The 10,539-nt window shown below is 48.1% G+C and overlaps 1 pseudogene; it reads left to right on the forward strand.

Moving 5' to 3' along the window:
* Positions 1-9,392: 9,392 nt before the first annotated feature.
* Positions 9,393-9,492, forward strand: LOC123461176 (annotated as a pseudogene).
* Positions 9,493-10,539: the final 1,047 nt, after the last annotated feature.

Consider the following 10,539-nt stretch of genomic DNA (forward strand, 5'->3'; position numbering starts at 1 on the left):
CTTACGTAGGTCCTGGGGAATTGAACCTGGGTCCTTTGGCTTAGCAGGCAAACATTTAACCACTAAGCCATCTCTCCAGCCTGACACAGGGGCTTCTATGTCAGGCTTCTATATTTAATTTCTGGGGACAGACAGGAAGGGTACTCATTTTTTACCATGTATTTCTTAGTACCTTTGCAACTCTGTACCCTGTGAAAAAAAAAACAGCATTACTATTCAAAAAAGGGGGTGGGGGACTTCCCCACGTCTCTCCTCTAAGCCTTCTGAGAGAAAGGGAGAGTGGCTTGGCTGCAGGTACCTGTGGCGTCATAGTGGGATGGGTAGAGGGTGGTCATGCAACAAAAAGAAACAAATAAAAAGCAGAAACAAGTTCTCACTTGAGCATCTTGAAAGTGGGACACTTGTGCTTCAAATATGCCAGGGATGGCCTTGCCCTGACCCCTCACTCCCATTTCAATGCCTTGTACCATTTTCATGATGCACATTGTGTTATCCAGGTTTCTGTCGCTGTGACAAAGCATCGGAAATAACCAGCTTCTAAAGAGGAGAGTTTTGTTTTGGCTCACAGTTTTAGAGGCTTCAGCTGCATTCACTTGGCTTGTTGCCTTCGGGCCCACAGTGGGTCAGGAATCGTAGTGGGAACGCATGCCAGGGGGAGCATGCGCCCTCACAGCTACAAAGCAAATGAAAGATAGGGAGGGGCAGGATCCCACAGACCTCTGCAAGGTCCCTCGCTCCACCACCACCCTGTTGCCCAATTTTCTCTCATGAGTTCCCTCCTCCTACAGGTTTCCTGGCCTCCTGATAGCACAGCGTGTTCACGACTGAGCCTCAGTACACCCCCAAAAGCCAAGGCATGCAGCACCTCTCCTTCCTCTCTGCTGCTCTAAGCCCGGCCTCTTCTGGTGCCCGCCTTTCTCCTGCCTACTTCCGGCTCTTGTCTGGGAACGCAGTTTGGAAGTCACGTTCCTGGGCTCCCGGTGCTCACGCCCTGTCTCGGGAGCGCTGGGACTGTCCCGCGTCTGTTCTGCCCTGCGCATCTTGGCATTTTGAGCACTTCACGCGCAGGGAGGAAGGGGCGCTCCTCCTGCTGCTCAGTTCCAGTTAGAGATGAGCACGCTCTCACTGCCTGTTCTCTATTTGCTTGTGTGTATGTGCTGTGGGGGGGGGGCACATAAGCAGTGCCCCATGTACTAGCCTGTGCCCGGAGCAGAACGTCTGTGGCCCACTCCACCGCTCTTCCCCCTGTCTGTTCTTGTTCAAGCCGAGTCTCTTAGAGACACCAGAGCTTGCTGCTTTTCCAAAGCCCAGGCAATTCCCCAGTCTCTGCTTCCCTTTGAGGGACTGAGGTTACAGGCCGATGCCGACATCCACACTTAGCTATTTACCTAGGCTCTAGAAAGTCACAGGACAGTTTCAGTCTCCCTCAGGCCCTCATGCTTGTATACAAAGGGCCCTTAACCACTGAGCAGCCTCTCCTGCTCCCATATTACTTACCTACAAATACTTGAAGAAATCGGGATATGGCTGACTTCGTTGCTGGAGCGCTTGCCTAGCATGCAGGAAGCCCTGGGTCTGAACCCTAGGACCACACAAACTGGGCTTGGTGGCACATAGCTGTATTCCTAGCACTCAGGAGGTGAAGGCAGGAAGATCCCAAGTTCAAGGCCATCTTCAGCTATGTAGCAAATTCCTATAGCCAGGGATAGTGGTACACGCTTTTAATCCCAGCACTCAAGAGCAGAGGTAGGAGGATTGCCATGAGTCCGAGGCCACCCTGAGACTACATAGTGAATTCCAGGTCAGCCTGGGCTAGAGTGAGACCCTACCTCAAATAAAATGAAAAAAAAAAAAAGGAAGAAGAAGAAGAGGGGAAAAATGCCTCTAAAAGCATTTGAACTTAATTTAAATTATTACAAATCACTTTAAATTATTCATTATTGCCTCTCCATTCTCTTTGTCTCGGCTCATGCGCTGCTAATTTTATGTCTAGAATATTTTCCCTAAATACATAGTAACTTTTTTTAACTTTTAAAAGTATATGTTATTTATTTATTTATTTCAGAGTGAGAAAGAGGCAGAGAGAGAGATGGGGGAGGGGAGAACGGGCCCACCAGGGCCTCTAGCCGCTGCAGACAAACTCCAGATGCTTGTGCCACCTTATGCAGCTGTCTTACATGGGACCTGGGGAGTTGAACGTGGGTCCTGTGGGTTTACAGACAAATGCCTTAACCACTAAGCCATTTCTCCAGCCCGTAGTAAATGTTTCTTATTAAAAAAAAAAAAAAAGGAAAAATCTTTTGGAGAGAGGCAAACAAATTCAATACACAAAGAACCGATTTTAATTTAGTTACAGCTTCTCAATTTTATTTGTTTATTTATTGTGGGTGGGTGTGGGTGGGTGTGGGGGGGGGTATACATGGGGGTGTGTCCTCTCGGAGTGCTGGAGTAAGCTAGGGGCCGTAGGGACAGGCAGGGTCCTTCCCGTACGCCAGCCGGCCAGCGGGCTGTATGGGCGCCAGGTCAGGCCAGGTCTGCTCCCAGAAGTCCTCCCACCACTCACCCGGCTTGGCCTGACGTGCCCCCACCACCACCATGGGCACCGATGACAGAGTCTTGGAGCCACCGCAGGCTGAGGTGGGTGTGTCTGGGTGTGGCCAAGATCCTGCCGCCTACCCTGCCTGTGGCTCCTTCTCCTAGACCCTGCCTGGACCTGTTCTCTGCAGAGAGGGAGCCCGGACTCCACCAACCTTCAGGATTCAAGAGCGGCTCCCAGGACCTGTGCAGGCCCTTGCCAGGAAACACCTGATGGAATGAGTTTCCCCACCAGGGGAATATTCTTCCAGAGTTCCCATGTGCTCCCCTCTCCCAGCACCAGAAGTCACCATCAGCTTTTACCCAAGGCTTCTTGAAGGACCCGGGGTCCTGACAATGAGGGAAAGCCAAAGACTCTGGAGAAACAGGCAGTGATGGCTCCTGGATATCTTCTTCAGTGTGTGTCCTTGAGCAAGACACGTAAGGGCTCTTAACTATAAAACAAGGTGTGGCAGAGTTAATGCTGTGAGAATGACAGGAGGAAAAATGGGCACTTGCAAGGTGTCTATGGTAAGTGGGTTCCCCTGAGGCTGTGGGAGGCACTTTACGTTCAAACCTTCACAACATGTTCACACCCTTTCTTACTTACACATCCATATATTGATGGATGCTTGGGTCGTATCTTCCTTTTGTCTATTGTAAACACTGCAATGAATATTGACATTACATTGTTTGAATCCTTGATTTTAATTCTTTGGGGTTGTACATACAAAAGACCTGGTGGGTCATACGGGAATTTTATATTGATCTTTTTTTTTTTAAACCGTGAGCTTTCCATGGAGGCTGCACCATTTTGGATTCCCTTCAGCAGTGACCGTTCCAATTTCTCAAAATCCCTGTCAATGTTTTCCTTTTGGAAAAAAAAAATGTAGGGAGATGGGCATAATGGCTCACATCTGTAAGCCCAGCATTCAGGAGTCTAAGGCAGGTAGATCACAATGAATTCAAGGCCAGCCTGGTTTATATACGTGACCTTATGACAGCTTTGGCTACAAAATGAGAGCCCATCTCAAACACAATGTGAGGCTGGGAAGATGGTTCCATTGGTGAAGTGCCATTTGAGGGTGCGAAACTGAATTTGACCCCCAGTGCCCATGTAGATGCCAGGCATGGTGGTATGCACCTGTCACCTCAGCACTGGGAGGCAGAGACAGGAAGATGCCTGGAGCTCACTAGCTAGTGAGTCTAACCTAATTTTAAGCTCCATTCTGTCTCCAGAAAGTTGAATGGCATTTCTGAGAATAAGTTCAGGCTGTTCTCTGGCCTCAACTCCCATATGTACACACATGAGTGGAAAGAGAGAGAGGGAGATTGAAGGGCAGAGGAAGAGAGACAGAGTACCAAAAAACATTATTGGAATTTGTCATTTTCTAAGTAAAATATTTTTGATATGTTTCTTTCCCTAACCCTGCTGTAGTTGAAAAGTGCTGAAGTATTCTATAAGACCACTTGTCTGCTTTTTTTTTCTCCTTTCCAGAATGTACCTTGATTTTTTTAAGTTTTAATTAATTTATTTATTTGAGATAGAGAGAGAGAGAGAAAGAGAGATAAATGTCAAAATAGATAGACAATAGTCTTGTCAGGGCCTCCAGCCACTGCAAACAAACTCCAGACATGTATCTGTGTGTATCTGGCTTACATGGGTCCTAGAGAGGTGAACCTCGGTCCCTTGGCTTCACAGACAAGTGCCTTAACCACTAACCCATGTCCCCAGCCCTACCTTGACTTTTGCACACAGAATTTACTGTCTCCTAGCTACCCCCAGTGAGGCTGAGGCATGGATCCCAGCATAGACAACTCTAAGAGCAGCATATGAGAGGCTTGCTACTGGGCATGTCCCAGCGTTTGAAGCCACGGGAAGACATCGGAAAGAATGTAGCCAGTGAAACCGGGAGGAGGAAACTGGCTGGAGAGTTTTAGAATGAAAACCACTGACTTTTGTTTTTTTTTTTTTGAACATGAAAGAACTGTCTTTACCATTGTCCTTCTGGAGGTAATTTAAGATTCTCTCCTTCCTTCCTCATTTCTCCTAGCTTTGCCTGTAGCCATTTGCGTCTCTCATCACCCTAGCTGATACTGGTCTCCACAGGTGTGATGAGAAAGAGCAGGAGCTGCACAGATGCCAAGTCGAATGCGTGTCAGTAGCAGGAACAGCATAAAGGAGGGAGAAAAGAGACAGACACACAGAGAAACCGAGACGGACAGACAGGTGAGCTCCTGCACATGCCCACCAGCCTGCCCACATTGCGTAGTTTTCTGAGCCCCTCGCCCTGAACTGTTCCTCGTGCTACGGGCTGTGCCCACACTTCCCACCTCAGCACTTTCTTCCTCCCTGGCCACTGTGCTCCAGACGGTCTCTCAGGAAGCTCTCAGGAAAACCCTAACTTTCAGAGTTGGACTGAGGCTCTCTGCATATGGCCGTGGATGCCTGTCACCCCAGCCAGAAACAGGAGAAGGGCTGGGATTCATGGGTCTAATTAAAAGACAATGAGCTCCAGGTTCAGAGAGAGCCGTTGTCTCACAGAAATAAGGTGGAAGAGCAATACAGGGGACGCCTGACCCCCTCCTCTGGCCTCTGCACATAACATAAACACATGTGTGTTAAAAAGAATCAGTTTTAGCCTGCCAGGGGAGTTCATATCTTTAATCCCAGCACTTGGGAGGCAGAGGTAGGAGGATCACTGTGAGTTTGAGGCTGCCCTGAGACTACATAATGAATTCCAGGTCAGCCTGAGCTAGAGTAAGACCCTGCCTTGAAAAAAAAAAAGTGAGTTTTGTGCTGGAGGCATGGCTCAGTGGTTAAAGCACTTGCCTACAAAGTCTAACAACCAGGGTTCAATTCCCCAGTACCTAAGTAAAGCCATATGCACAAAGTGGCACATGCATCTGGAGTCTGCCTACAGTGGCTGAAGGCCCTCTTTCTCTCTCTCTCTCTCTCTCTCTCTCTTTCTCTCTCTCCCCCCCCCACCTTCTCTCTCTCTGCTTGCAAATAAATAGTGGCACACACAGCTTTAATCCCAGCATTTGGGAGGCAGAGGTAGGAACACCGTGAATTCGAGGCCACCCTGAAACTATGAATTCTAGGTCAACCTGGGCTAGAGCAAGACCCTATCTCAAAAAAAAAAATTAAATAATCAGTTTGGGGCTGGAGAGATGGCTTGCTTAGTAGTGAAGACACCTACCTGAGAAGCCTAAGGACCCAGGTTCAATTCCCCAGTACCTGTATAAGCCAGCTGCACAAGGTGGCCAATGCATCTAGAGTTCATCTGCAGTGGCTAGAGGCCCTGGTGTGCTCATTCATATCCCCTCTTTCTGTCTCTCTCTCTCTCTCCATCTGCTTCTTTCTCTCTCTTTCTCAAATAAATAATTTTTGTTTTGTTTTGTTTTTCAAGGTAGGGTCTCACTCTAGCTCAGGCTGACCTGGAATTCACTCTGTATTCTCAGGGTGGCCTTGAACTCATGGCAATCCTCCTACCCCTGCCTCCCAAGTGCTGGGATTAAAGGCATGCGCCACCATGCTCAGCTTATAAATAAATATTTTAAAAATAATAATCAGTTTTTATGTATAGAATTAGGAGAGAAGAGGGGACTGAAGCAATCTGGGTGAAGAAAGAGCAACTGTAAAACGAAGTGGGCATCCTGTTACATTCAGGGCTGGAACAAGCTGCCCCAAGGTCAAATCAACCTGGTCGAAGGTCAAGCCAGAAACCGTGCAGAGGAAGAGGTGCATTAAATATGAGTTCTGGGCTGCAGAGATGATTGAGCAGTTAAGGAACTTACCTGCAAAGCCTCATGACCCTGGTTTGGTTCCCCAGTACTCAGAGCCAGATGCACAGTGGCTCGTGCATCTGGAGTTCGTTTGCAGAGGCTGGATGCCATGGGTGCCCATTCGTGCTGCTTCTCTATTTCTCTCTCTCTCTCTCTCTCTCCTTGCAAATAAATAAGAATATTAAATATGAGTGTTATTCCCACTTCTATCCAGAGAACCTTTTGTAGGGAGATGGTGGTAGATATCCTAGCAGAAAATCAGGCTACTGAGAGCTCAACACTAAAGGAGATTTATAACATGCCAGCCATGGTTCAGGAAACAGAGAGGACAGCAAGAGTACAAGAGCCGCCGGCTGGGAAGGTATGCTCTGAGGCCTGGGCCCCGTCACAGAGACTAACTGGTGCACTGCTGACCCCACAGTGGTTACTGATAATCCCACTGAGGAGGGCCTCCGTAGAACGTGGCCGGGAGAGGGAACATCAGAGTAAAACCCAGTGGGAATATGACCAATAAATTCGTACAATAAAGTTCTCAATTTGAACCAAAGAAAAAGCCAAGCAAGGGAGGGCAGAGGGTGATCCATGCACCCTTTTTCTAACATCTACCAGTCAGCCAACCCTCATGATAAAGAAGGGCCCAGTAGCTTACGTTGTAGGCACTTCAGTCAGGGTCACAGACCCTCAAGGAGCAATAAGCTGTGATCTGCCTGGATGTCTGACGCTAACTCACCAGGACACCAGCCCGACCACCTGCCTTGGCCCAGTGTTCTCAGCCTTTCCTGCACTCGCCTGCGCATGAGCAATGCTTGCTGACCTTTTTGCCAGCCAGAGACCTCCACTCCAGGTGTGTTTCTATAGACCTGTCACGATCTATTCCTGTCAATACTTAATTTCTACATGAGTCATCACTCTAAACTTGCCCCAAACCTGTAAAGGCCACTGCCATCGCAAGGGCAAGTCTTGTTGAGTCCCCTTGTCCCTTTCTATGGGAAGCATTGTTCTAGCTCTCTTCGATAAGTCCTGCTTGCACACCTTTCCCTGAATGCCCTCCTTCCACCCTCATTCCCCATTTTACAGGACCCAGAGAAGAAGAACGTGTAAATCGCTGGCTTTGGGGGTTTAATAACCATTCAGAATCCCACTGTCTAACATCCAAACCGTGCCCACCCACAGCCGAGAAAGCCTCCGTTGCTCTCAAAATCCACAGTGGTGGGCACAGTATCCTCAGGATAGGGGCGACAGCACTGGAAATGCCCATTGTGGCCTTCGGTTCTGCTCTGAAATTGTGCACTCTCAACATGGGGACCTGATGAGGCACGCCATAGGCTACCGCACAGCATGCGGCTCTTGCAGGAGCCTTTGTCATTGCAAACTGTCAGACAGACTTCTGGGGCTAACTGGTCCAATGCCCTGCTCAGCCTGTTTCCTAGCACTTGATTTTCAAATAATGTAGAGTCCTTACTTCACATCTTAATGCAACCAGGGAAGTTACAGCTTTTCTGGGAATTCTTCTAACCATTTCTTGCCCCATCTGACAGCTAAGTAGCAGGGAGAAAAAAAAAGCCATTTTGGTTGAAAATACAAACTGAACACTTTTTCTTTGAGCTGAATAGTTATTTTATAGGAAATATTGCTCAATTTGCATTATCCCCCTCTCAACATGAACCTGCTTCCTTTGCTTACTGATCCATACCCTGATCCCTGCTATCATTGGATCATGCAGTAAACTGAAGCAAATAAGTCAATAAAACTCTGCTGGGCAAAGATGAGAATGTCAGCTCACCATTGATGCTGATAGCAATGCATTCTCCATGACTCTCCCTGCAGAGGGCGCTGCTATCCTGACTCTAATTGGCAAATGTTTATTTCATCCACTCATTTGTATTAGTTTAAGATGTGTTTGTGTGTGTTAAAAATGTTTCTCCTAGGCTGGAGGGATGGCTTACCAGTTAAGGTGTTTTTGTGCAAAGCCAAAGGACCCAGGTTTGACTCCCCAGGACCCACGTTAGCCAGATGCAAAAGGAGGCGCACGCGTCTGGAGTTCTTTTGTACTGGCTGGAGGCCCTGGTATGCTAGCTCTCCCCCTCTCTTTTTCCCTCTCTCTCTCTCTCTCTCTCTCTCTCTCTCTCTCTCTCTCTCTCACTTTCTCTGTCAAATAAATAACTAATAATTTTTTAAAGTTTGGGGAGTTGGGGAGAAGGCTTAGCGATTAAGGTATTTTCCTGCAAAGCCAAAGGATCCCAGTTCAATTCTCCAGGCCCCACATAAGCCAGATGCCTAAGGAGGCGCATGCATCTGGAGTTCATTTGCAGTGGCTGGAGACCCTGGTGTGCTTACTTTCTCTCTCTCTCTCTCTTAAAAATAATAATAATAATAATATCAACAATTAACAATAAATGTCAGTCTGAAGAGATGGCTCAGCAGCAAGAGGACTTCCTGTGCAAGCATGAGGACCTGAGGAGACAAGAGAGACTGCTGGAGTTTGGTCCCCAGGGCCCAATAAACAGCTGGACACAGCCACATGCATGCACAACCCAAATCCAGTAGAGGGCCAGAGACCCAAGAATTGCTGGAGCTCAAGAAAAGAAAAACTAGCAAGTTCTGGGATCAGTGAGGGACTCTGGCTCAAACATGAGCAGGTGGAAAAGTGATTGAGGGAGATGTCGGGATGTTCTGAGCAGGCCAGTGATGGAGGGGGTGTCGGGATGTTCTGAGCAGGCCAGTGATGGAGGGGGTGTCGGGATGTTCTGCACAGACCAGTGATGGAGGGGGTGTCGGGGTGTTCTGCACAGACCAGTGATGGAGGGGGTGTCGGGGTGTTCTGCACAGACCAGTGATGGAGGGGGTGTCGGGGTGTTCTGCACAGGCCAGTGATGGAGGGGGTGTCGGGATGTTTGAACAGGACAGTGATGGAGGGGTGTCGGGATGTTTGAACAGGCCAGTGATGGAGGGGGTGTCCAGGTGTTCTGAACAGGCCACAGCAGGAGAGCGCAGCAGGTGTTCAAGGGCACATGCAAGTGCACACACCAGTGTTCTCTTCAGCAGCACATGTACTAATATTGGAACAATACAGAGAAGATTCGCATGGCCCCTGCGCAAGGATGACAAGTGCATTCACTGCACCTTCTCCATCCCGCACACACACGCACACATGCCACAAAAAAAAAGGAATAATATGGACTGAAGGGATGGCTTAGCACTGAAGTCACTTGCCTGCAAAGCCAAAGGACCCATGTTTGATTTCCCAGGACCCAGGTAAACCAGATATACAAGGTGGCGCATGCAGCTGGAGGCCATGATGGGCCCATCCCCCCCCCTCTCTCTCTCCCTCCCTCTCTCTCTCTCTTTCTCTCTCTCCCCCTCTCCCTCCCTCCCTCTCTCTCTCTCTCTCTCTCTCTCTCTCTCTCTCTTCCTCTTTTTCTCTGTCACATAAATAAGCAAATAATAGGATAAAATAAAAGTGTCCATGGTAAAAAGCCTCAAGTACAAACACAGCTACCTTGTTGCTAAGTTAAGTTATAGAAAAGCCCAAGGAGGAAGGGGGCGGCTAGATCAGAGGACAACGTGTGAATATTCAAATCATGCTGATTAACTTAATGACTACTCTTTTAATATTTTTTTATTAATTTACTTGAGAGAGAAAGAGGGAGGGAGTATTAACACACCAGGGCCTTTTGCCACCAACGAGCTGCAGACACACGTGCCACTTTGTGTATCTGGCCTTATGTGAGTACTGGGAAATGGATCCTGGGCCACCAGGCCTTGCGAGCAAGCACCTTTCGCCACTAAGCCTTTTTACCAGCCCCTACAGTGACTACTGCTGCTCAAAAAGTCATGAATTGCTTATTATCCTCATCCTTTTTTTCAATTTATTTAATTAATTAATTTATTTGTTTATTTATTTATTTGAGAGCGATAGGGACAGAAAAAGAGGCAGAGAGAGAGAGAGTGGGCGCGCCAGGGCCTCCAGCCACTGCAAACGAACTCCAGGTGTATGCGCCACCTTGTGCATCTGGCTTTCATGGGTCCTGGGGAATCGGGCCTCAATCCGGGGTCCTTAGGGTTCACAAGCAAACGCTTAACCACTAAGCCATCTCTCCATCCCTTATTATCCTCATTCTTAAATGCACTATTTCATTCAAATTTCCTGGAAACGCTATATATTTAAAATTATAT

The sequence above is a fragment of the Jaculus jaculus genome, chromosome 5, assembly GCF_020740685.1.
Source record: "Jaculus jaculus isolate mJacJac1 chromosome 5, mJacJac1.mat.Y.cur, whole genome shotgun sequence".
Lineage (NCBI taxonomy): Eukaryota > Metazoa > Chordata > Mammalia > Rodentia > Dipodidae > Jaculus > Jaculus jaculus.